Below are 27782 nucleotides of genomic sequence, written 5' to 3' on the forward strand. Positions count from 1 at the left end.
ATGACAATGTTCTAAAATTGACTGTGGTGATGATTGCACCACAAATATGTATTTGTAAATATGCTAAAAACTGCTGAGTTGTATATACACCTTAAGGGTGAATTGTATGCTATGTGAGTTTTATCTCAATAAAGTGGTTAAAAATACATTCTAAAACACTTAAAACAATTTTTTAAGATTTATTTATTTATTTGAGAGAGAGAGCATGCACAAGTGGAAGGGGCAGAGTGAGAGAGAATCACAAGTAGACTCCACGCTGAGCATGCAGCCCAACACAGAGCTCGATCTCATGACCCTGAGATCATAGCCTGAGCTGAAACCAAGAGTCAGTTGCTCAACTGACTGAGCCACCCAGGAGCCCTTAAAAAATCAATTCTTAAAAGCTGAAAAACAACTGAAAGAAATGAACTTTGCTGTATATCAAGCTGCTTTCATAACCACAAAGAGAAAACAATTACTCCAACTGACCTAAAAACATAGTATTTTGACTGTCTTCATTAAATGTAGTCTTATTGTTAGTCATAATATGAGTAATAATATATATATTTTTTGCTCTAGGCCCAACATGAGGCTTGAACTCACAACCCGAAGACCACGAGTTTGCATCTTCTACTGACTGAGCTAGCTAGGAGACCCAGTAATAATATTTTTAAAACAAGTAGTTAAAGCAATATTGTTAAGAACTGAGCAATTCAGGATGCCTGGGTGGCTCAGCAGTTGGGCAGTTGCCTTTGGCTCAGGTTATAATCCTGGGATTTGGGATCGGGTCCCACATCAGGCTCCTGACGAGAGCTTGCTTTTCCCTCTGCCTATGTCTCTCTCTCTCTCTTATGAGTAAATAAATCTTTAAAAAAAAAAAAAAAAAAAGGAACCGAGCAATTCATCTTAAGAAAAAATAAAGCCAAAGAAGTTCTCATATTAAGAAATCTTATAATCTTACATTTAAATTGGAAACAAGTGTGAGCTCAGGATTATTTTCTTCTTTTAAATAACCTGCCTACTGAAAAAGTTCAGAAACAATGAAGGCCCAGTAAGCAATAACAGTCCAAGGACATACTGCAGACTCTAAATACCATTTCCCACTAAAAGGAACCACATCTCCTTGGAGAAATGGGTAATTTGAGGTCTGATGCATAAAATGTATAAGATGAACTTGGAACATTCTATTTTACTATAAAACAAGGACATTGGGGATCCCTGGGTGGCTCAGCGGTTTAGCGCCTGCCTTTGGCCCAGGGTGCAATCCTGGAGTCCCGGGATAGAGTCCTGCGTCGGGCTCTCGGCATGGAGCCAATTTCTTCCTCCTCCTGTGTCTCTGCCTCTTTCTCTCTCTCTCTCTCTCTCTCTCTCTATGTCTATCATAAATAAATAAATCAATCTTAAAAAAAATAAAATAATAAAATAAATAAAACAAGGACATTATCAAAGGCCACTGGGATTGTGTCTAAAGGATCCAATAGGAGTTCCCATTCACCAAAGATAGGACGATTTGAAACATTTTTTAAGTCTGCAATGGATAAGTCTCTGAAAATTCAAGTTTAAAAGATACCAGAAAAAGAATCATTGGTCACCTACGGAAGTTCTACAGCACCAAACTAATTATTTTGAAAATAATAAAAGGAAAGAATCAACCACTTTTTTGGTACAAATTGCACTGCAAGCTAATCAAACAGGTAAGGAAGGAAAATGATTCTTCACAGAAGAACTCCAGCTAATAAACTCAGAACAAACAACAGAAAAATCACGACCATTATGTAACCCCTAATAAAACAAAAGATCATCAATGCTAACATAATTAGGAAGGCTGTTGCTGAAGAACTCTATAATGGCTCAGTTGGGCTAACAACACCTGAGCCCTCTAAACCAATCTCAACATTAAATGCTTGAAAACCAGACATATCATGTGTCTCCACACATGATGCACTACACAGCACCAGCTATGTAGAACTACTAACAAAGATCTATGAGCCAGGCTGCAGGAAACATGGCGAATGGAGGAACAAGCATATTCTGGAAAAATACAATTAAGCCAAATCAAAAAGGTAGGAAATATTATAGGAAAATGACCTCCTTTATTCAACTAATAAATAGCATCAGAGGGTTGTGGGCAAGGGATAGTTATAAATTAAAAGAGTTCTAAACAAACCAAGTGCAAGGATGCACCTTGTTTAGATCATGACGCAAATAAATGAATAATAGATATTAAATAATTATTGGGTTTTTTGTAGAATAATGGCACTGTACTATTCACATGCTACAGGTAGCGTGTAAATCTGTAACTTCCTTTTGGCAATCCTTTAAAACTGTACATATCCTTTGATGTATAAATAAATATCTTTTGCTAGTGGATGTACCCCAATTATGAAAAGATAAGCTATACTGTAACTTAACAACAACTTCAACAGATGAGAAAAACAATGACTTTCTCTTTATCAAACCAAAACACAAAGCAGTTATGTTGTTAAAATTTGATGATTCTGGCATTTTTTATTAAAACTAATTTCTTAAAATAAATAAAACTAATTTTTTTCTATAACTGATTTCTTAAGCACTTTAAGATTCTTGACCATTTTCCTGTTTTGTTGTTTTCCAGTTTTGATCACTAACACCTTATTACAATTCCAGCCTGCAGTACTTGGATCATGCCTTTGTAGCTCAACTACAAGAGTTAATATATTTTTCCCAAAAAATCTGCTCACAATGCTCCTTCTGACTGCAATGTCCTTTCTTTTTACCTCTGCACAGATCCCTTCCTGATTCAAATGTCATTTCCTTATCGAAGCAATTTCTTTCTGATCTTACCAGCTGGAAGTGACTGTTCAACAACTCTGACCTTCCAATATCTTATTTCTCTCTTTTATGACACCTAAAAATTTCTACTTTACAGTTATGTGGGTGCTTATTCTGATCTTAATAGACCATAGACTCCTTGAGTAGAGACTGTAATGCATAGTGCCTTGTATTTAAATGGATGCCTGTGAATTTCTAATGAACCATCGACCAGTAAATTAGACAGAATCAATAATCAAGAGTGTTATTAAAAATGACAATCACCTAGCCCATTGCTCAATATCTAACACAAAACTGAATCCATGCAAATAGGCCAAATGCATTAACATCCCTGGAATGCTTTGACTCCTGTAATCCATCAGTCATCTTAACACCCTGCTTTTAAAGACCACCCTCAGGTCAAAAAATATGGTAAAAGGGGCCATGACCCAAGACCTTTTTTATTTATTTATTTATTTATTTATTTATTTATTTATTTTTTTTTTTTTTTTACCAAATAACTTTTTAACTAAAGAGATAACAATACTTTTATTAGGGCATGTATAGTACCAGCTAGACATATCACCAAATCTTCAGTTTCCACCAAGAATAAATTTTTATTTTTTAAAATTAACTTCACAAACTCCTAGAATTCTATTTTAATTAAATAGCCATTATATCTCTTTCCACCCTCCATTCCCCTGTACAGCCTGCACGCACACTCACGTAGGCACATATGCACCCACATACACACTCCTTTATTTCTCATCATCTTGATTTCCATGATCACGTTCTCAAGCCAGGTAGTCCAAGAATCACCCTAAACTCCTTCTGCTCCCTTGCCCCTTCTCACATCTTCACTCTTGTCTCTGCAGCCTACATCTCACAGTTAACCCCTGCCCAGTCTCTGAGCAGTCCTGTCAACATCCCAATTCCAGGTCTTACCATCTCAGCCAGTAAAACCCCAATACTGGGGCAGTCCAGCTGCTCTTCTCTCCTATCCCCAGGCTGTGAGGATTGCTGGAGAAAACCGCACAACAGTGCAACTTTGTCACTATAAATCCAGAGTCTCTGGCTCCCACTGGGCCCTGTACACCTACCACCCTGTTGTCCTTGTCAGCTTTCTTCCCACAGCCTATTCCAAAGCTTCCCTGTATTCTGTGCCTTCCTGCAATTCTAGAGGATTTAAGCCTACCCAGATCCTTTCTGAGCTCCACTCCATTGACCACACTGCAAACAAGATGCCTCCACCCACCTATGTCCCACAGCTGCCTCCAGCCCAGCATGCGCCCCCAGACCTGCTCTCTCCTGTAACCCTCTGTGAATGGAATCACCATCCACACAATTGTCCACACCCCAAATTCACCTCTCATCTATGACTTGTCTCTCCTCCAGTCATTCATATAATAACTAAATGTTTATTGAACACTTCCTACAAACAATAGTGTTCCAAACATTATGTACTAGATGTAGATACTATTATTCTCCCCAAATCACAGCTTTAAAAACCCAGAGGCACAGAGAAGATAACCTGCCCCAGTTCTCATACTAGTAAAGGCTAGAGCTGGAAAGACAGCCAGTCAGTCACTCTGGCTCCAGAGTCCACACTCATGACGCTATTCTGCCTCGACCTCCTGGATATCTCACACATCCATCTCCTCCTTTTCATCCCTGTGGCCCTCCTTTGTTACTGTACTCCTCATGTCTTAACCAGAACAACCTCCTAGGTGAACTCCATGACTCCAGCATCTCATCCTCACAGTACTCCATTCTCTAGCCACCCTGCACTGAAGCCACAGTGACCTTTTTCAAGGGAAAATAAGGTCATGTCATTTCTCTGCCTAAAATCCTTTAGACCAGAATATTCTGTAAGCTCCTTAGCATGACATACATACCAGGAACTTGCTCTTCTTCGTTTTATGTGCAATTTGCAGTTCACAATCTCTCAAGTGCTCACACGCCTCCAGATTTATACATACCACCTGGAACACCTTTCCTTCTGCACCCCCAGTCCCACCACTAACTCCTATTTGTCTTTCTAGGCTCAGATGTCACCTCTTTCAGAAAGCCTTCTCTGACCTTCCAAGGCTGCCCCTTCTCTGTATCAATGCTCACCCCATCATGATCATCTCCCTCTACCAATAGATTGTAAGCTCCTTGAAGACAGAAACTTTGTCTTTTCCACCACTGTATTCTCACTGCCCAGTACATATGCTTATTTCATAAATGTGTTAATTAATCCACACAAATGACTTTCCACAATCCCCAAATGTGTCTATTTCATACTTCTAATATGCTTGTATAAGTTCATCCTTTCCTCTCACTTCCCTATCCCCATCTGCCGGCAAACTTCTATTCATCCCACAAAACCCATCTCAAGGGTCCCCAGAAGTAAGGCTTTCCCTAATGCAAACAGAGTGTCAATCACTCTGTACTTTGCATATGCCTCTATTATTGAAGGTAATACATTGTATTGCAATTATTTGCTAACAAGCCTGTCTCTACCTCTAGAACATAAGCTTGACTGTAGGGATCATGTGTGAATACAAAGAAAAAGGCTCAGTTAATATTTGAATTTAACTTCATATTAATTGCATTTATTAAAAGAGAATTTTCACAAGACTAAAATATTTCCCAGAACAATTTCTCTCTTTTGTTTTATGTTCCTTAATTTAAATGTCAACCTTGGGCTCCTTCTGTGTTTCTATGGAACAGAGTCTAGGTTCTTTCAGAAAAGACAAGAAAATGTATTCTCAGTTAACTCTTAGGATGAAGAACCTTGTAGGATGGTTTGTGTTAAAGCTCTGCCTTACTGATTTTGCAGTACTAAATTCTAAAAAGAAAAAAGGAAAAAACATTTTAGGATAGATATTCTTAAGCACAAAATTCATTTTCTGCACAAAAATGAGTTTTGCTTACCTCTAGGAATTCATAAGGGAGCTGAGTCTAAAAGTGATCAAATGTAGAATGGGCTGCTGCCTAGTAAAGCAGAATTTACTGACATATATTATTAAATTAGTGAAAGCCCCCAGACACTATGGAGACATGTATATGTCACATAAATATCTATCATGATGACCTGAACTCTACTTCATCCCGCATCTCAATTCATCTCTTCTTGTTTTCCCTTCATCTTAAATGTCTCAAAGACTTATTTCCTTACATTTTTATTCCTGCCTTCTTATTCCATCCTCAAGTCCCTCCTTTGCTGAAACACAAAACTAAAATACTGTAAAATTGAGATAATGGTAGTTACCTATTACAACATAACAAATTGCCCCCAAACTTAGTAGTTAGAAACAACACAAAACATTTCTCACTTCTCACAGTTTCTGTGACTCAAAAATTTGAAAGACACAGGTCTAGGTGATTCTGGCTTAGGATCTCTTACATTGTGATCAAAGATGGCAGTGAGGGTGGCAGCTATCTGAAGGCTTGACTAAGTCTGGAAAAATATACTTCCAAGGTGGATGGCTCACATGGCTAAGCAAGGTGGTCCTGGCTCTCGGTGGAAGACCTCAGTTCCTCTCCTCATGGGTCTCTCAACCGGGCTGCTGGAGTCTCTGTGTCATGATGCCTGACTACCTTCACAACAAGCAGTCAGCAGACCATGGGAGAGGCTGCAATGTCCTCTGTGACCCAGAAGTCACACATTGTCACTTATGCAATTGGTCCCACTAATCAGCCCTATTCAGTGTGAGAGAAGCTACACAAGGATATGGATACAGGAAGGGAGGATTGCTGGGAGCCATCTTGAAAGCCAGCTACCACGTATACCCCAGGTGTTTAGTGTGAGGATTAAATGAGAGAATGTGTGTAAAGTGCTTTGCACAGTATCTGGCATATCTGTTCTTAGTATTAGCAGAAAGTTTGGTTTAAAAAAAAAAAAAGCAATGAATCTGTTCGTGTCTTCAATTTCTGCTACTGTTGGAGTGAGAGCAGGGCAATTATACTCTGGAATGTTAATAAATGTTTCTTTACCCCCAAACACCATTTTAGCAGGAAAATATCAAAGAAAAAATTAGGGAAAATGCTCAAATGCAATAAGACTTATGTTATCAGTGAAGGGTTCTCCAGGAACTCAGAATAAAAGAACTGATTTTAGTTTTTTTAATCTTACTTCATCTTCTGTTTTTCTACTGTTTCTAAAGCTGTTATGCTCCTTGGTTTTCTGTTTTATCTCTTTTAAATTGAATACTTTAGATTTCATAGGTTTCACAATGGCCTCTGTTCTCTTCTCCTTGAAATACTTCCTGAAAATAATCTGTCTCTGCAGAATGTGTGACCTATTATATCTGATGCAGATAAAAGAGACAAGTTTCAGAAAAGAATCTTCTTGTTTGACCCTTTTCTTGTCGAAGAAAAGGAAAATGAAGATGTATTTTGCTCTGGTCACCAATTCCAATGTGGGTGGGGAGGAGAGGGGAATATTCCCTACAGTTGGCTGTCCTACAATTCAACTCAATTCTGAAACTATCTACCCAGCGGTAGCATCAGATTCTGTAGATTAAGGGTTCAGTCCTACAAGACTATCTCTCCCATTACCACCAGATGCTAGTCACAAGCCCAGAGTGTTACCTGTAATTTAGACCAATTAGCAATAAATCAGAGGTTCCCAAGATCCTCTTCTTAAGTTGGACTAATTTGCTAGAGTGACTCTCAGAACTCAGAGAAACATATTACTTACTAGATCACTGGTTTATTATAAAAGGATGTAATTCAGGAACAGCAGATAGAAGAGATGCTGAGGACAAAATATGTGGGAAAGAGTACAGAATCTCTACACCCTCTCCAAGGGTACCACTGTCCCCAAATCTCTATGCGTTTGCCAACCTGGAAGCTCTCCAAATCCTGTCCTTTTGGACTTTTATGGATGATTTACTACATAGGCATGATTGATTAAATTTGGCCATTTATAAACTGATTCAAAAAACAAAAACAAAAAAACTGATTCAACCTCCTGTCCCTTTCCTCTTCAGCCTCCCCTCCCCAGAGGCTGGGGGTGGGACTGCAAGTTGTAATCCTGGAATCACATGGTTGGTTCTTCAGGCAATCAGCTCCTCACCCTTAGGTGGAGTCCAAAAGTCAGCTCATTACCATAACAAAAGACCCCTTTATTGTTTTCCTCACTCAGGAAATTCCAAGAGTTTTAGGACCTCTGTACCAGAAAGAGTGAAGACCAAATACGCGTTTCCTGTAAGTCAAAATACCACAAGATGCAGAGTGAAAACTAATTTTCCTAGGCCTCAAATTACAAAAAGAACTGCTTCTCATAGAAAAGTGTCAAAGTTTGAAACTTGTTCAAACTGTAGAACCAGGCCAGGAACAGCCAACTATGGGCCACATAGGAATAAGGCAATGTTAAAAAACGAAATTCAGAGGTGCCTGGGTGGCTCAGTTGGTTAAGCATCGGACTCTTGGTTTCGGCTCAGGTTGTAGCCTAGAGATAGTGAGATGGAGCCTGTTTGAGATTCTCTCTCCCTTTCCCTCTCCCCCTCCCCCTCTTGCTCTCTCATTCATGCTCTCTCTCTCTAAAAGAAAAAAACAAAAACAAAATTCAACTGAGTAAATCTGAAGATCATTTGACTTTATTCAATTATTGATGAATTAGGCAGCATCCCAACAAGGAAAAAGAAAGGAACTCCAAAAAGCGCTACAAAATGGAAGGATTTTATTGGCAGACAGAGGTATGAAAAGAAAGTTAAAATAATGGATTATTTCAAGCAACCTCACCTTTCTGTGGAGTATGGATGGGATATATCCAGCAGATTACCTCACTAGTGCTGCCCAGGTAATTCCAAATTGACTGGTTAAAGATAACATTCCGAAGGATCCCTTGGGTGGCCCAGCAGTTTAGCGCCACCTTCAGCCCAAGGCGTGATCCTGGAGACCCAGGATCGAGTCCTACATTGGGCTCCCTGCACGGAGTCTGCTTCTCCCTCTGTCTGTGTCTCTGCCTCTCTCTCTCTCTCTCTCTCTCACTGTCTCTCATGAATAAATAAATAACATCTTAAAAAAATGATAACATTCCTAGGAGAGGTTGAGACTGTAATCAGATTAGGTACGAAGTCTGGGTTTGCTGACATGAGTTTAGCACAAATGACACCACTTGGGGTCTGTTGTTTCTTTTTTTAACAGTAACAACAAGAAAAGAGAGAGCCACAGCTGCAGAAAGAGCTTATTTGTTATTTGTGAGCCCCAATTCACATCATTTTCATGATTTAAACCAAGAATCTACAAGTAATACAGCTCCAAAACAGATTACTTTTCTCACATGGGAATTCAATTATCTTTTAATTTCATAGAGTTATCTACTATTTGCAAAGTACTATACTAATTATAAATAAAATCATATTGTTTTTGAGGAGTGAAGATGAAACTTAGTGATATGGCCTCTAGCATACAGTAACAAGCACCCAGAAATCTAACTGGATTTTGACTTTGCATATCCATCCACATTCAGACTTGGTCACATCTCTTATGTGAAAAGCATTGTTACAATTCGAGCACTTGATAAATTCTACTTTTAGTTACAATGAGGTGGGTAAAAGTTAAAATGATACTGCCTTTTAAAAGATTTTATTGTGAAATTTTATATATACAGAGAAAGGTATCTCCAAAATGTACAGATAACAAATTTCTTATAAAGTGAACATCTGTGTAATGATCATGCCAGTAAAGAAACAAAACACTGTCAGCAACTACTACGTCTACCGAAGGACCCACACATCCCTTCTCAATCACTAAGCCATCTCTCCCCACGAAAGGCAATTACTATCTTCACTTTTATAGAAATCACTTCCTTGATTTTCTTTTACTACCTAAGTATGCATCCCTAAACACTATAGCTTTGCTCAGGTTTTAATATTTGAAACAACAGACTCACACAGTGTGCAATCTTCTATGTCTGGCTTCTTTTATTCTACTTTATATAACTATTTCATTGCATATACCTGCAATCTGTTACTCTTCGTTTAAGTTTAATAGTTCACTGTTTGAAATATACTACTATTTATTAATCTATTCTACTATCGGTTAACATCTGGGTTGTTTCCAGTTTGAGGCTACCATGAATAAGATAGCTATGAACAGTCTTATAAATGTCTGTCTGCACACAAGGCCAAACAGTATCTATCTAGGAATGGAATTGCTGGATCATAGGGTAAGCATATCTTAAACTATGGTAGATAATGCTAAACAGTTTTCCAAAGTCATTGTACCTATTTTATACTCTCAGCAGTGTATGAGAGATCTGGATACCACCCAAACTTGCTAACACTTGCTATTAGAAACCTAAATTTTAGCTATCCTGTGGGTGTATTATCACAGCTCACTGTGGTATTAATTTGCATTTCCCTGATTACTAATAAGGTTGAGTATCTTTGTATATGTTGCTTGTCCATTTGGATGTCCCCTTTTATGAAATGTCTTGAGGTGTCAAGTCCCTTGACTTTTTCCCTTGGGTTGTCTTTTTCTTATTGATTTGTATAAGTCCTTCAAATATTCTGAATGCACAGTTACTTGTTTTTGCAGATGTCTTTGCCCACTCTATGGCTTGTTTTTTTTTTATTCAAGCAGCTTTATGCACCAACTTCCAGTTCATCTCTATTCCTTTGAAGCAGCCCTTTGAGGTCCAAACCCAAAGAGGAATTCAGCAGGTGCCCTCTATCCACCAATCCCTGCTGCCTTAGCCCACAAAGACTGCTCTGTCTTTTACTCTCTTGGCTTCTTCCTTGGAATTTATTTGCATATGCTCTCAGGGGTTCTAAGTTTTGAACTCACTTCCCTGGGTCCCTGTTCCACTTAGAGCTGGCCTGATAATTCTTCACCATCTTGTTAGCTCTCTACTGCCTTGAAGCAGGCTCCTGTTGATAACCTACCCAAGTTTTCCAGTTGTCCTTGGCAGGAGGACAGACCTGTACTACCTCGTCTACCCTTCTCAGAAGCAGAAATCCTCATTTGCCAAAGTGTAGATAGTATAAGGGGAGAAAACCTATTCCATGACTGAAGAATTTTCCAATGCAAAAATGAAACTTTTTTTTTTTATTTGAAGATAAAACCCAAAAATGAAGCACAATACACATAGTTCCCAGGACTGGTAGAAGTTATAGCACTGCTCAGATGTCTGGATAATAACCTGGATTATCCATTCATGCCACCTAATCCAAGATTTATAGAGCTGATGTCTTAACATTGTGATTCATTTTAGGTATCAGACTGAGATATAGTTAGTGCTACCTTGTTTTATTAACAATGAATACCTATTTACAGAACTTTAATGGCCAGAAGTAAACATTTAAAATTTCTCTGCCAAGCAACCAAGGACATATTTATTCTTCAGCCCCTTCTCACTTGAAGAACCAATAAAAGCAATAACATTTTTTGAAAATGTATATTAAACTTCAGACCCTCTGAGCTTTAGCTAGATCTTTCAGAAAGAGTCTTAATCTGGGATCCCTGGGTGGCGCAGCGGTTTGGCGCCTGCCTTTGGCCCAGGGTACGATCCTGGAGACCCGGGATCGAATCCCACGTCGGGCTCCCGGTGCATGGAGCCTGCTTCTCCTTCTGCCTATGTCTCTGTCTCTCTCTCTCTCTCTCTCTCTCTGTGTGACTATCATAAATAAATAAAAATTTTTAAAAAAGAGTCTTAATCTGTGTATGGATCCAAACTATGAGACACTATTACAGGCACCCTCAGATGACATGGTAAAGTGCATAATTGTCTCTGGAATGCCCAGTCTCTCCTTCCAAGTCCATTAACCCTACCAGGATACTCTGGTTCCTTTCTGTCTAGGTTGTCAGGCTGCCCTGTTTCTCTTGATCACACTAAAAGGTTATTTTGAGGTAAAATCTCTGGAACTCTCTCCCTCTCATTCCTTTTCCCCATGCTAACTTAGATTCATCTCACAGGTGTCATTTGAAACATCACTGCTTCTAGAAAGCCTTTTCCTAAGGTCTCATAGCAATTTCACTTTTCACATATTGAGTAAATAACTTGTGTAACTAGATTTCTCTGTCTGTCTTCGTCACTAGAGAACAAGCTTCATGGGTCAGAGACCTTGACCATCATCCTTATCATTGGTATATAAGCCTAACATAATGCCTAGCATGGAGTCAATAAATATTTCAGGAGTGATTGGATGGGTAGCTGAATCACTAAGCCATCTATGCTTTCTTTCTCAAAGAGATCTTCATTTTTTTTTCTAGAAAAAAAATTTTTTGAGAGAGAGAGCATGTGAGGGCGATGGGGAAGAAGAGAGGGATGGGAAAGAGAGAGAGAGAGAGAGAGAGAGAGAATCTTAAGCAGGCTCCATACTCAACATGCTGAGCCCAAAGTGGGGCTTGATCTCACAACCCTGAGATCCAAAATCAAGAGTTGAACACTTCACCAACTGAGACACCCAGGTGCCTCTCAAAAATATATTCATTTTACAAAGGAATCATGGGACACCTGAGTGGCTCACCAGTTGGGCATCTGCCTTTGGCTCAGGGCCTGATCCCGGATTGGGCTCCTTGCATGGAGCCTGCTTCTCCTCCCTCTGCCTATGTCTCTGCCTCTCTATGTGTCTCTCATGAATAAATAAATAAAATCTTTAAAATCAATCAATCAATCAATAAATAGGAATCATTTGGGGCACCTGGGTGGTTCAGTGGTTGAGCATCTGCCTTTGGCTCAGGTCATGATTCCAGAGTCCTGAGATCAAGTCCCATATCACGCTCCCCACAGGAAGTCTGCTTCTGCCCATGTCTCTGCCTCTCCCTCTGTCTCTTATGAATAAATAAATAAAATCTTTTAAAAAAATTAAAAAATAAAAGGAATCATTTGTCAGGTATTTATAAGTTTTTACTACCCTGGATCTATTTATCCTTTTTCAGGGATCAATATCATTTTTCTTCAGAGCAACACCCCACTCCTTACCCCAATCCAGGAGTAGCTTATCCTAATATCACATCTCTCTGGCCACAGTGATTAGTTCTAGATATGGCAAATGACTAAAGTTAAACCAGTCAGAGCCAATGAGGCATAATTCTGACTTTATTGGAACTGCTGAAAAAGAGGCACACTTTCTTTCCACTGAGGTTGCTGAAAAGTGGGATATGGGCTTGAAGCAACAGGCAGCTTTCTTGCCCCTATGACAGGAGAGAGGCTCTTAAGAATGAAGCCACATATGAAAGCAGTGTCATAAGCCTGAATTCTGATGACATTATTTAAATCCTTAGATCCAGGCAGGATCTTTTGAGCTATTTGAGCCAATTTATGTTCTTTGACACAAGTGTCATCTGAGCTGTATTCTGTGGTCACAATCTCTTGACAAAGTGAATTCATTATAAATAATTGCAGTTTATTTATTATTTGTAATGTGTTACCATAGCATGAATAACTTGAGAACCATTTAGACCAAAATTTATAAAAGCAGTTTTTGATAAGTCTTGTTCATTTTGTCAAATATGCTATTATAAACATAACAAACTATTTTAAATCCATGTTTGCTTTATTAAAATATAACAACTTCTATTTTATATACCACTGATTCTGTTACTACCAGATTATAAAGGCCAATTGGCTTGCAACAACACAAACGGAATGCCTCTGACTTCTACAGCTATTACACATGATGAATGTTGATTTGGAGAATTTGCTTCAATTTACACCATACATATATATCACTCAAGGTGAAGTATTTTAGAAGCTTCTTATGAATCCTAGGCAATTCATATTATTTTCATTGTATGAAAGAAATACATATGTATTTGTTTATGAATTGCTGCAATAAAGAAGAAATACTGAAATTACCATTCACTGATAACTAAAATTCCTTATTTTGGAATTAACTATCAAATCAATGAGGGCTTACTCATATTTTAATATCAACAACAAATGTAATGGCCCCCTCCTGCTAATTTAGCAAAATTCTAAAATAATTTTTTTTTAAAGCTGCAGTCTATCATTTCTTTGTGACTCTTCTGTGGAAGAAATATAAGCAAAGGAAAATATTGGGTATGTTAATTTATTTTCCTAACACAACAATCCCTAATTCAACTGTCCTTCCCTCCAGTGTGCCATACCAATTATTCTACTTAGGAAATTTTCTAACATGAGAAAACATCTTCTCATATGCCTACAATGGGTTTAGCAGATCATTTTCTCAAATCTATTTATCTTATTTGGATTCAAGAATGCATACTCAATAAGGAATACGCTTCAACAGCTTTTGATTTGACAATCTATCTTTATAAAGTATTTCTTCTGATTGTCTAGCAGTTCTAGGGACGCCGGGGTGGCTCAGCAGTTGAGCCTCAGACCGTGATCCCGTGGTCCAGGGATCAGGTGGGAAACCTGCTTCTCCCTCTGCCTATGTCTCTGCCTCTCTCTCTCTCTCTGTATCTCATAAATGAATAAATAAATAAAATCTTTTTTAAAAAATAAATAAATAAATAAATAAATAAATAAATAAAATAAATAAAATCTTTTTTTCAAGCAAGCAAGAAAGCAAGCAGTTCTAAACTTTGAGGCCCTGATACAAATGGTTCATCTTTGGTCTTATCAGCCATCCTGGTGTCCTAGCTAAATGGACTAATAAATTCCTTATTCTAATTAAACTGTACTGAAGTTTGAACTAAGTTTCTATTACTTAAAACCTAGCACTCTCTAATGATAATTGTTATATTTTTAGAAATCATACGTTTACTTAAAATTTACTCCTGGGGTTTATTAGGAAGACTTGCAAATAACTAATATGTAATGGTGTGAGTTGCTATTTCCAAAGCAAGCTAAAAATGCCTTACTTCTATTAGAATAGGAGAGAATAAGTTTAAACATTTTGCACTTATATATAATGCATAGACTAATTCATTTGAACCATCAGGGTACCATCCAGGGTGCCTAAAAATCTGGAAATCATGAAAAGTCATTAGATATCTGCATTAATTAACACAGCACAGGTAATTTCATACACAAATAATTCTGCTCTTCCCGAATCCACATGTGACTAAAACTAGCACATAGCAAGATCTCTGCAGAAATTCACATGGATTAAAAAATTCTGGGTCATCTGAATCCAGAAGAGATAACTAGAAACACTTCATTTTCATACTTTAAAGACATATATAACTTTATTGAGGGTTACAGAGAAAATTCTTTACAGAAAATCAGTAAATTTTCTCCAGGTACTAATAAATTCAAGAGTTTTTTGCAAACATTATTTAAAAGTGATCTTATTTGTTAACCAAATCCCTCTGACGAAAATAAAGCCTGGGAATCATATTTCCTTTCACAGAAAATATTTAGAATCCCTTTAAGAAAGCCAGCTATACATAGTAGAGCAAATGTGGATTTACTCATTGACCCTTCCAAGGCTCCAACTACCATCAATGAAGAAAGAGACTGGGGTTTTCATCAATCTCCGCCAGCCATTAGGGATATGGTATTTCCCAAGAACAAATGAAGAACAAGTTAGCTTGTCCCTGCTCAAACGGAGTGCTTTCAACACTGATCACTGTCTCATACACCCTTACCAGCAGCTACTTGTTAAATGCTATATGTCTACCTTTTATTAAAATGTCAAATATAATTTTTTTAATTCATACTGGATGGCTGTCATAACAGAATTCAGTAATGAAAACCAATGACAGGGACTGGTTGCATACTATAAAACTGTACCTGAGCTGTCTGGCATATAACAGGGTCATTTTTCTTCTTTCATTATCACATTGGTAAATACTGACTGGGAAATTCTTCGTACACTGATATTAGAGAGCAGAACTTGGTCAGATCGATTTTCATTATGATAGTATGAAAAATACTTATACCAGCCTACATTTCTAATAAGGACAGAAATAAATTTTTCTCCTAAAATTAAAGATGACTTTCACTTCCAGTAATGGCAGATAACAATTGGTTGAACCAACCATTCATGTGAACACTACTTAAAAACTTTAGGGGAAAAATAAATGTTAATTCCCCCTAAAAGTATTAAAAAGCTATCAATACAGTGAGCAATTACCAGGCCAATATCTAAATGCAATCAAACACCAGAGAAGTAAGCAAAGAACTAAAACTCTATAGCCACTTCTGTCCCAGGGCATTTGCTAATCCTGAACAACTGGGGCTTTGTTTGGTGAACTTGCTGAGGCAGAAGTCAATGATTAGAATCTGCTCAAGATGAGAAGTATAATAAGAAATCTTTTCACCTTAGGCACTCTCTCAAATAAATAAATAAATTTTTTTTAAAAACTGGGGAATATGAACATGGAGTGCCTATCAGACAATAGTATATCTTTTTTAAGTTTGTAGACTGTGATAACAACACTTTGGTTACATAAAAGAATGTTCTTAATCTTAGCAAATAACTCCTAACTATAAAATTTATAAAATTTAATTTACATTGCTTTCAAATGGTTCAGAAGAGAAAGAGAGAGAGTGTGTGCAAAAGCCAATGTGGCAGAATGGAAACAACAACTGATGGCCCCAAGTAAAGGTATTTAGGTACGATGATTACTTCAAGTTTTCTTTAGATGTTTTAAAAACAAAATGCTGTAGGGGGGAGTTGTATAGAAGATTCAAAAAAGATTCAAATAGAACATCTGGCAACAAAAGATACAGAGACTAAATTTACAGATTTGGAAAAGTAAAAAGCATATTTTAAATAGCTGAAGAGAACATGACTGAACAAGAAAATGGATCAGAAGAATTAGGCAGGTTAGTACATGGAGTGACAAAGGAACAGAAAACACACAAGGGAGGTCCAGAGACATGAAGGACAGAGACTGAGGTCATGAGAGCCTTGAGTGACCAGAGAAGAGTCAGAGGCAGTAACTGAAAACTAACTAGCTGGGCAGTCTACTGAAATGCTGGGAGAGACCAATTTATAGGTTCCAAAAACCCATCGAATCCCAAGCTACGTAGATGAAGGGGGGTGGAAAAATCCATACCTGGACTCAATCTTAGGGTGAAGAAAACCAAAAATAAAGAGAAAAATGGTTTAAAAAGCCAATAAAAATTATTTTCAACAGAGCTGTGGTTACATTAAAAGCTAATCTATCAATATAGTGAAAGCCGGAAGATGGTAGAATGATGAATTCAAATGTGTCAGAAGAAAAAAAAACTGCCATTTTTAAATTCTATAACCAGCAAAATTATCTTTCAAGAATAAGGGTGAATTCAGGACAATTTCAGACAGATAAATATGGGAAGTTCACCCCAGCACCTCCCCTTCACACTTAACATTGTTCCTGAACTTAAACTGCCTTGAAATGTAAAACTGCTCTCCAGCATTCTGTTGTTTCTTCAAAAATGTAAGACTCTGCTCTCCAGCATTCTGTTGTTTCTTCTTCATATTATATGTATACAATAACATACAACTACTGGATGAGTACTAGAAAAATGTACGACTGTTGCTGAAAATGACTCTGCAATGGTTAATACACCAATTTACCTCATGTAAAGTTTCTGTACAAGTTCACAAATATACATACATCCATATTGATGTGCCACTTTTTTCAAAATAAGTAACCAAAACAATTTGAACTCAGCAGGGATCTCATTGTCCCTGGCTCATCATAATATGGCTGTCCTATGGTTCTGTTATTAATTGCTTTACAAATAGAAATATCATTACCCATATATAAATTTCACTTCTGAACAAAACAAAATAAAACAAAGATCCATGAGTGGTGACCTCCAACTGAACTGGTTAAATTTAGGGGCTCATTTGTAAAGGTCAGTGTCCTTTGCTGCAAACCCACTTCTTATGCAGATGAGAAGTTGAACCTGCCCTAGGGCACCGGGCATAATTAGCCAGCTGCACTCCCATAATAAAGTGCAGATGGTTAATTACCCCAGCAAATAACTGCTTACTTGTGGGCACAAAAGCCTGTACCTAAAATCATTGAAAGTATATTCGGGCCTATTTGTGCTCGTGCAAACAAAACACTTCTTCCAAGGTTTCATCTGTGAACAGAGCACCACAGGCTCAAACTGCACTGCTCTGGGGGAGACCCATTAACACTGCTGGGGTCTGGTTCCAGGGAGGGGCCACTGGCCACAAAGCTATATTTTGAAAGGCGAAATATTTCACAGGGCACTGAATCCTTGTTGAAAAATCTCCTAAAGTTTCCTTGTTGTAAAAGGAATTGTAAATGAAACAGAATTTGGTTTTCCTGGACTCCAAAGTAAATTCTATATTCTTTTGATTAAAAACTCCAAAATGAAAGAATTTTTTCACAAGCAAACATGTCAATATTCGTTGTCTTTTTTTTTTTAATTTTTTTTTTTTTTGAGAGAGAGAGAGAGAGAGCACAAGCAGGGGGAAGAGTAGAACAGGGAGAAGCAGGCTTCCCACTGAGCAGGGAGCCCAATGTGGGGCTCAATCCCAGGACCCTGGAATCATAACCTGAGCCGAATGCAGATGCTTAACCAACTGAGCCACCCAGGTGCACCAATATTTGCTATCTTAAGAAGGAAAAAAAAAAATCTAATTTTCCTGTGCCCTTAAGGAATTTCATGGGCTAGCTGAGCAATTTAGAAATTGTAAGAATTTAGAAAGAATTTAGAAATTCTTCAGAATTTAGAAAGCTATGTAAGATACAACACATCCAATGGTTTTTAGAGACTGTTCCACCAATCCCAGTTAAAAATGTAATCTATCAGGGGGACCCGAGTGGCACAGTCGTTTGGGCATCAGACTCTTGGTTTTGGCTCAGGTACCATCTTGAGGTCCTGGGATCAAGCTCTGAATCAGGCTCTGCACTCAGCATGGAGTCTGCTTGAGATTCTCTCTCCCTCTCCCTCTGCCTTTTCCACTAGCACTGTGTACGTGTGTGTCTCTTTCTCAAATAAATAAATATTTTCTAAAAATAATAAAAAAATAATCTATCAATCTCCCTACAGCAAAAATAGGATTCAGGGAGAAAGCAGAGAAGCGGTAACTACTTCCTAAAACCCATGTTTGGAAGTCCTCTGCAGCTGCAAAGCTCTCAGTTTGCAGGGGCAAGATGACAGGGCTGCGGAACAGAATACTAATCTACTTGAATCGACACAGAACCTTTCCTTTGAAGAACCCACAGGGTGTGTGATTCCATTCAGTTTAATTGTATGTTGGGGAAAAGGAAAAGCAGCTTGCCATAGTTTTAATTGCTAAGAACACACTATCTTTTCAGGAACCATCTGTTTAATTATAATTACACACAGCGATGTAAAAACACAAATGCTTAACAAGTACAAAACTCCCCTACCAGTAACAGTTTTAACATAACGAGCCATATCGTGAAAGAGTATATTGCTTTTTCCCTCTGCAATATTTCATGATTTAGCAAAAGACAGCTTACCGTTTATTATGGAATTTCATTCTGATAAAGCTAAAGTTATTAATTACTCTTCATAGGTTATATCCCTTTGTTTTTCTTTTTTATTAAACTCTAATTCCCTCTGAGAGTGACAGGAATTATATCAGAAATGAAATACAGGGGATCCCTAGGTGGCTCAGCAGTTTAGCGCCTGCCTTCAGCTCAGGGTATGATCCTGGGGTCCTGGGATCGAGTCCCACATCAGGCTCCCTGCATGGGGCCTGCTTCTCCCTCTGCCTGTGTTTCTGCCTCTCTCTCCCTCCCTCTCTCCCTCACTCTCTCTCTCTCTCTGTCATGAATAAATCAATAAATAAATAAAAGAAAAAAAATGAAATACATCAGGGCCCTCTTTTTCCACCTCCTGCTAAAATCTTTGAGGTTCCATATAATATACATCAACTATAATTAATTACCAGGGACATTCCAAAGTATTGCAAGACTAATTTTTTGGCTTTCATAAACACAAATTTCTGCCTTCCTGGTTTTGAAATATGCTTACAACACTGTTATTATTTTAAAAGCCACAAGTATCGGTAATTATTTTCAGGCATGAATAAAAATAGCTTAACCTTGAAATTTATTTTAATTAGGGATTTTTCAAAGCCACGGCTGCAAACTTGGGTGGATTATTTATAATAAAACCAAGCATCAACAACATAGTTGTACAGAACATAGAATTAGGCAACATTATTTAACTTGGGCTTACAACAGTGACTTAAATAACAACAGACACAGATGCAATCAGGTCATAATGTTATTAGAGCAATCCTACATTCAGGACATTTTAGATAGCCTATTAAAGCAAGAAGATGCCAAATAAAATGCAGGAGATTTATGAACTGCCAAGAAATTACAAGAAATTTCTTAGTCATTTCATTCTTATTTTTCTGAGCCACTCAGGCGTCCCCATCACTTCCCTTCCTTAATGCCCATCAGCCAGGTACTCTATCCCCCTACCTACCTTACCCAGGAACCTTTTTTTTTTTTCTTTTAAGTAAAGAACATTTTTTAAAAGCCGAATCTTCTTCCCTACCACCACAAGGGGTAAATATAACTCTTAAATCAGAACTTAAAGCACTTGAAATCCTCAAAAAAATGAAAAGACTAACTTTATGGTTTTTCAAATGAAATCTCTGTGGAGGCCATCTGGTGATTTGTCAATTCTTCACTTATCCTTCTCTGCCCAACCTGAAATCCTCCCAGCCATGATCCAACAGTCATTTTTGCCTTTTTTCAAGCCCTCATTCCCCCTGCAAGGCATTTTTATATGAAGACTAGCCAAATACTAAGTGCCTCTGCAGTGTTCATAAGGGAATAGATCTTAGAAGGAATCATTTGAGACAAAGAGACTGCCCACAGGTTGTTTCTTCACCTTCAGTGATACCAACCTTTATCAAGTGTATTACTATCCCCTGTGCTCTGACATGTGTTCATTCTAAACCAGCGATCCTTGATCTTTGAGGTCTGAGTCCCACTAGGAATTGGATAAAAGCTATGAACACTGTCCCCCAAAAGATAAACGTAAACACATATGTCAAGAATCTCTACACAGATCCCAAAATATGTTAGCTAAAACATGATTTCACAAGCTATATGGGTTTCTTTCAAACTTGATGAAAATTTTCATGTTCTATATTTTTTTGCTAACGTGGAGAAACATTCTCAAAACTCTTTTGAAGTCTGTGAAACTATGCTGCGAACTAATAGCAAATAATAACTTCCCCTCTACTTTGTGGTTATAGAAATCATTCTCACACACATGTCAGAGGCATTTTATTCCCCCCAAATAAATCTAAGTTTGCTCATATGCAAATAAAATAAAACAAAATATCAAAACAACAAAGTGATTGAATGATTACTTGGGTTAAGCAAAAAGTTTTAGATAGCATAATCTATGGAAGACAATGGTGATAAACTGGACTACCTCTAAATTTAAATTTTTTTTTACTTTAAAAGACAACTCAATAAGAAGACAACCAAATAAGACAGGGGCAAATGATATGAACAGAAACTTCACCAAAGACAAAATAAAGTAACAAGCACATGTTGTTCAACACCGTTAGCCATGAAAGAAACTCAAATCAAAAATAGAATGAGATACCACTACACATCTACAAGAATAACTATAATTAACAAAATTGTCACCTGCTGGCAAGGTTATAGAGTAAGCAAAACTATGCTGGCAGAAGGGCAAAAAGGTACAGTCACTTGGAACACAGTTTGGCAGTTTCTTATAAAATTAAACATATACTTACCATAGAACCTAGCAATCCCACTCCAGAATAAAATATATTGATACAAAGACCTGTATGTGAATGTTTATAGCAGCTTTATATATTCATAATCACCAAATATGAGAGACGACCTGAAGTCCATTGACTGGTGGTACATCCATTCAATTGAATAGTACTCAGCAATAAGGAATGAACCACTGTTACATGCAACAGTGTGTATAAACCTTAGAATCAATGTGTTAAATAAAACAAGACCAAAAAAGTGCTGTGTATTTTATGAATACATTTACATGATATTCTGGAAAATACAGAAATGGAAATCAGATCATTGGTTGCCAGGGGCTGGAGGTAGGGAAAGGGGATTGACGACAACTGGATACAAGGGAAATTTTTGAGCCAATGGAATAATTCTATATATTAAAGTGGTTACATGACCATATATTTTTCAAAAATCATGGAACTGTACATCTAAAAGAGGTGAATTTTATAGTATATAAATTATACATCATAAACCTGACTTTAAAAAATAGCTAAGAACATACCAGTAGTAAATATTAATTTAATTTATATTTCAACATGGCATACAAAGTATCAATATCCAGGGTATGAACAGTAATCCTAAAAATCAATACAAAAAGGTCAAATTTAAATTGGGCACAGATAAAGACAGGCAATCCACAGAAGATCAGTTATCAACAAGTCAATAGACATCTACTGCTCAATCTCACTAGTAATCTGGCAAATGTAAATTATAACAAAGTGATAACCATTATTTTCTCATCAGAAAAACAAACTCTTCAAACACTGAAAATACCAAATGGTGATGCTTACGCAGAGCAAATACAACCCCTAAAATAAGACCCCAAGAAAATTACATCAATGAGGATGATGGAATTTCAACTACATTCATACTTAGCCAAATCAAAAGACATAAAAATAACCTTTAAAATAGTTGGGTGGTACAATTAAATTAAATTAAATTAAATCAAATTAAATTAAATTAAATTAAATGTTGGGTGGTTGTCTTTCCTGTTCTCGTCAGTGGGTTGTAGAATGAGGTGAGATAGTCCTGAAAATGCTAGTGTTGGTTTTGTCACTGCTGGAAAATCCTGTCAGTCCAGTGCAGACTGGGAACACCATGGAAAGTACACATGAATGATTCTAAGGATTTACTAGCCCAACATGCAAAGAGTAATGTCCAGGTAGCCCTTCAAATGGTACCAGCTTCCTTGACATTGTCAAAAAAGAAAGCAAGTATGAAATGAGGGCCGCAGCAAAATTTAGAAGAATAAAGACATAACGGAACTGATAAATTTATCCTTCTACTAATTTATGGTGACATATAGGAAAAGTGTATAAATTGGAATCTTAAATATTCTCAGAATGAAGGCTTTTCAATGGTTCAATTTCTGAACTGGTTTGTTCGAAGTGATTTAAGGGACTGTCCAGGGATATTTCTGACTGAGGCCAATTTTGTTCTTAGCAATGACTTCTGAAACTAACAGAGTAAAATGTGACTCCACCAAATAGCCTAATCAAGAGTATGTCACAGATCCTGTGGGTAACACTATTTTTTTTTTTTCTCCTGCAAAATACCTTAGTACTGGATATGAAGTAGGACGTTGATTACTTTAAGGAGTAAAGAAGAGTAGGGAAGAATCATCTTGATAAAATACATAGTATTTGAAATATTATGAAATGAAAAGGCCAAGACTTACTAGAGGAAGGGAGCAAGAAGCAAATCCAAGGTAAACAGTTGAGCACACACAGAGGACAATACACCTGGCATCCAGCATAGGTGGTGAGTCATAGCAACAGGCACTCACTCGCCCTCATCATGGGGCGCTTGCTGGGCCTAGAATGCTCCACTGTAAAGGCGAGCTAATCCTTAAAACGAACCATTTTAGAGCAGGACCATGGCTATGAAATGCGACCATTTAGATGAAGTACATCTGAGGGTGTATTGGTGAGATGAGACATTGATCGTCACGGTCTTCCTGGGAAGGAGAGTGCAGAGGACCAGGGGGTGGGAGCGTGGCACCCCACCTGGGCCACAAAACACAAAATCTTTGAAAAATGATTGCTTCGAGGCCTCAGGGCTAAATAGAAGTTAGAAGCAAAGTGAACACCCCGGGTCGGAGGCTCTGCTATTGTCATGGGAATGAGAAGAAGGGGCCGGGGAAGGCTGAGGAGGAGCGGGGTCTGGAAAACTTGAGGGGCCCTGAGACGAAGGGTGGGAGCACGAGGAGAGGATGCCCCGGCCAGTCCCTAAGCCCCTCGCGCGGTGACCCCTTGATCGCTGCCAGGACCTCGGACCCTCGTGCAGCCCCGACTGCCTGTCAGCTCTGCGCCCTGTTCCCCCCCAAGACCCTGCTGCCAACTCACAGGCGCCGCCGCCCAGGGGCCCGCACCCGGCTCCGAGCTCCTGCTCCTCTCGTCGGGCCGGAGCTGTTGCCATCCGTTGCCACAGCAACCACGGACGGCGCAGCTGAGCAAGCCGCGGCGCGATTGGAGCAGGCCAGCGTCCATAGCAACTGCCTGGCTGCGCTGGTGGGCGGACTTGAACTCGTTCTCGGGAATTCTTCAGGCACCCTCCGTCTTTAGAGGCCCCGTCAGCAGGCACCCGTCCTACCTCTTGAAGGATGCTCCTGCGTTATCTCACTCAACATGTGTCTCCCCGTGGTACTGTGAGGGTTCGCATTTCCTCAGGAATGTTTAACTTGGAGTCAATTTTACCTCTTCAGGTAAAATGTGCATGAACCTTCTTAAGTTATCTGTAAAAGCTTATATCCATTTAACCGGTAGGGTGGTCTCTAAGTACAGATTCTCAAAGGAGCCTGGGCCAGAACCCAAGACAGTCGGAACGAATAGTTTCTATATGCATTAACCCCTTCTTCCTTCTCAGAGATCACAGACACAAATAGTGTGTTTCTTCCCAGACTTCATTTAGACTGTGGCTTCATTCAAATCCTGCCTTGAGACATCTCTCAAAGACTCGAACTATCTCTTGACTTTCATTCGTTCATTCATTCATTCATTCATTCAATAACTATTGATCATTAATTATGAGCCATACATTTGTCAAAGAAGCACCTTTCTAGCCACTGGAGTATAGCAATTGTAAAGACAAAAGCCCTAATTTCTTAGTTTTCCTTGTGGTGTAGGAAACAACAGATGAATAAACAAGATCATTTCAGTTTCTGATAATATATAAAATGTGGTGATATGGTAGAAAGTGTCTAAGGTAACATGCCCTATAAACAGGGTGGTCAGAGAGGTTCACGCTGAGGAGATGGCATTTGAACCAAGATGTGAGAAGACACCAGCTAGAGAAGACACCAGCAAGGAAGACAGCAACACAGGCAAAAGAAAAGCAGTTAAAAGAAATGAACTTGAATGTTGGAGAAAAATGAAAGGCCAATACAGCTGAAAAGAAGACAGTTTGCAAGAGTGTGAGAAAAGACTATCAGATTGACCTTAATCTAGCTTTTCAAAGGACTAGCAACTTCTCCCTCCTCCTTTACCCGCCCATCCCCAGTCACACCCTATCATATCACCCTTTCTTTCCTTCATAGCCCTTGTGACTCCGTATTGTCTGTGAGCTCCCTGAGGATATGACTCAACACAGGATCCCCAGCACCCCAAATAACTGGCTTGGCACAGACACGAAATAAATATCCGTTGACTACATGAACCTCCATATCACAAAACTAGGAACTACAGTGGATCGTGAGGATAAGAGCAAAACATCTCTGCCTTTATGAAGCATAAATGCTTAGGGGGTAAATGAATTACAAACCACATGGACTAACTTAATGTAGGCAGAATTGAATGATTTAGACTATACATGGTGTGGAAAGTCATTGAACAAGTCTCTGGATAATTTCTTCATTCTATTATATTCCAGTTCTATTTCACAAATATCCAGTGTTTACCATATGCCAAGCACTGTGATATATAGTGATGACCAAGATCACCCGTCTTGCCTATAGAGCTCACTCTACCGCCATACAGTCTATTACAGTAGCCACCAGACACATGTGACCATTGAGCATTTGGTGTGTGTCTGGTCCACACTGGAACGTGAAGCAACTATAAACTGCAGATTTCAAAAACATAGTGCAAAACAATACTGTAAAATATCTCATTAATAATTTTTAATATTGATTTCATACTGAAACAACATTTTGGATATATTGGGTTAAACAAGATTATTATTATTAAAGTTATTTTCACTTGTTTCTTGTTTTTAATCATTAGGTTGAAATGCTAGAAAGTGTTAAATTATGTATGTGGCTTGCATTATATTTCTACTAGCTAGCACTGGTCTAGTGGGAGCTTAATGCTAGTTGAATAAACAAGTGACATCTTATTACAGATATTAAGACAGACATTTCAGGGAGCACCTAGCTGGCTCAATCAAAGGAGCACATAACTCTTGATCATGAGTTTGAGCCCCATGTTGGGTGTAGAGATACTTTAAATAAATAAATAAATAAATAAATAAATAAATAAATAAATAAATAAATAAATAAATAAATAAAGTACATAATCTTAAAAAATGAAAGAGACATTTCAACTGAAAGCAGGATAGACAGCAACCTCAAATAGAAGAACTAGAACAAGAATTTCCAAAGAAAATAGGTTCGGGAAAAGGTGACTGGGGAAGAGAGCTCAGCTGTGAACCCCATCTCCTAATCTCTAGTCTAAAGAAAGGTTTTTACAGGGACCACCAGTGAGTTTGCCATATCAGAGGGCACAGAGGGCTTGTGTCTGAATCCTACCTGGAAGTTCTAAAGGGCAAGAGATGGGTGAACTAGTCAGCAGACAGCAAAGGAAGAATTGGTTGGTTGGGGACAACCTGCCCCCAACCCCCAGGATATATCAAGGTAAAAAAAAAATGCATGGGGGTTTTCTATAGAGCAGGTATGGGCCACACAAGAAAGACGGGTAGGGTCATTTTGGATCCATTCTGAGAGGAAAATCTGGTGCAACAAGAGACTTCATCAAAGATTGTTAGGTTCCTAGGGGCCAAGGACCAGGCAAACAAGAGATGCCTTTGACCCCATTATGAGAACTACAGGGTACAGATGCCTGGTGATGAGGGTAAGCTTTCTGAAAGATTCCTGAAAGTGCCCCACAAGTAGAAGTATCATCTTAATCATGGCAGTATCAGACAAATAACAATTTTCTTATTGTCTATTTCTTTCCTCCCTCTTCATGCTCCAATCCCAACGGGGCCAGAAAACAGTTGCCCAACTTGGGGCACAGGTGCAGAGGCTGGCAATGAGCCCAAGTAGAAGACAACAGGAAAGAAGAAGGTGACCCCACTCTCATTCCCCAGCTGTAGCGTTCCTACTTGCAGCAGCCCGAACTAAAACAGGAGAGAAGCCATACTTAAAAGTTTTGACCATCACCTTGGACATAACATTTTAACAACTGTACTGAGACTGGATCTTGACACCCAGGAGGGTCTGTAAAGGTCTTGGCACCTGAATTCAGCCACAGACAGGGAAACAATTTGTCCCACAGAGACATTTTAAAAAAGAAACTACAAGACAAAAATCAAGTTGCTTTATGACTGCAGCCCACAAGTCATGCTTGTCTGACTTAAGGGTTACAGAAGAAATATGAGACAGGCTATAAATACAAGCAGGAACATGTGTTATTCTTGAAGTGTACAGAGCAGTAGAAGATGTATAAAGTTAAGGATTAAAGTGCATATTATTACAGGGAGAAAAACAGATTATCTAAAGTCGCATAGCACCTCGTAGCCAGACCTAAGACTGGCATTTAATCCCCAACCCCTAGAGGCCTTTCTGGGGCTTCTGAGAGCTGCTATTCCCTCAGGGTCTATCTGCAGCTGCTGCATGGTGATGAAAGCCTGGCTTGTTCTCAGTGCTAGATAGACAGGTGGGCAGGCAACAAAGGGAAAAACAAATGCAAAAATGTTTAAAAAGCCATGCATCTAGAAATGGATATCCCGCTGAAAACTAATTTCGGCATTAATAAGTGGATCAAATTTAGGGATCTTTGCTAACTTCCATTTATGTGCCTTCAACAGGAAAGATGAAGACTGTCTCAATTCTGCATCTGCCAGACCCCTACAGAACCTCACACTCGTATGGGATAAGAGATGAGGCCAGGCCCTCTTCTTTCCAAGGTGTGAGCAGATCACTGGGTCAATGAGCAGTGAAGACTGAGCCCTCCTTAGACTTCAGAGTGGTTAAGTTGGCCTGTTACCCTGGGGCCTCAAGCCTACCCAGCCCACCTCAGCAATCCTGGTCCAGGGGACCCATGCAGAGAAGGGCCATGGTCAAGAACGTAGGGGGCACATACCCAGAAAGCATGAATTCACTGTAAAGAGCCATAGAAATAAATGTGTATATAATTTTTAGAATAATACATGAGCAATAATTTTTCTTATTATTATGA

The 27782-nt window shown here is 38.5% G+C and overlaps 1 protein-coding gene and 1 long non-coding RNA gene across 6 annotated transcripts in view; one reads left to right on the forward strand and one right to left on the reverse strand.

Moving 5' to 3' along the window:
• HYDIN (HYDIN axonemal central pair apparatus protein) overlaps positions 1 to 27782 on the reverse strand; it is a 383279-nt gene that overhangs the window by 306627 nt on the left and 48870 nt on the right. The window contains exon 1 of one of the 4 annotated variants that reach the window (XM_049110699.1): positions 23733 to 23811. The exons of the other annotated variants lie outside the window; for them this stretch is intronic. The gene's annotated coding sequence lies outside the window, so the exon portion shown is untranslated. Of the gene's footprint in view, positions 1 to 23732; positions 23812 to 27782 lie in introns of those variants that run through there. 4 annotated transcript variants of the gene reach the window in all.
• On the forward strand, positions 23801 to 27752 carry LOC112646613 (uncharacterized). 2 transcript variants are annotated; one of them, XR_007410977.1, is made up of 3 exons: positions 23823 to 24091; positions 24923 to 26668; positions 27412 to 27752. It is a non-coding gene; the product is annotated as an uncharacterized LOC112646613 (long non-coding RNA). The 2 variants fall into 2 exon arrangements; XR_003127748.3 differs by having other exon boundaries at positions 23801 to 26668.

This window comes from Canis lupus, chromosome 5 (genome assembly GCF_003254725.2).
Source record: "Canis lupus dingo isolate Sandy chromosome 5, ASM325472v2, whole genome shotgun sequence".
NCBI classification, from domain to species: domain Eukaryota; kingdom Metazoa; phylum Chordata; class Mammalia; order Carnivora; family Canidae; genus Canis; species Canis lupus.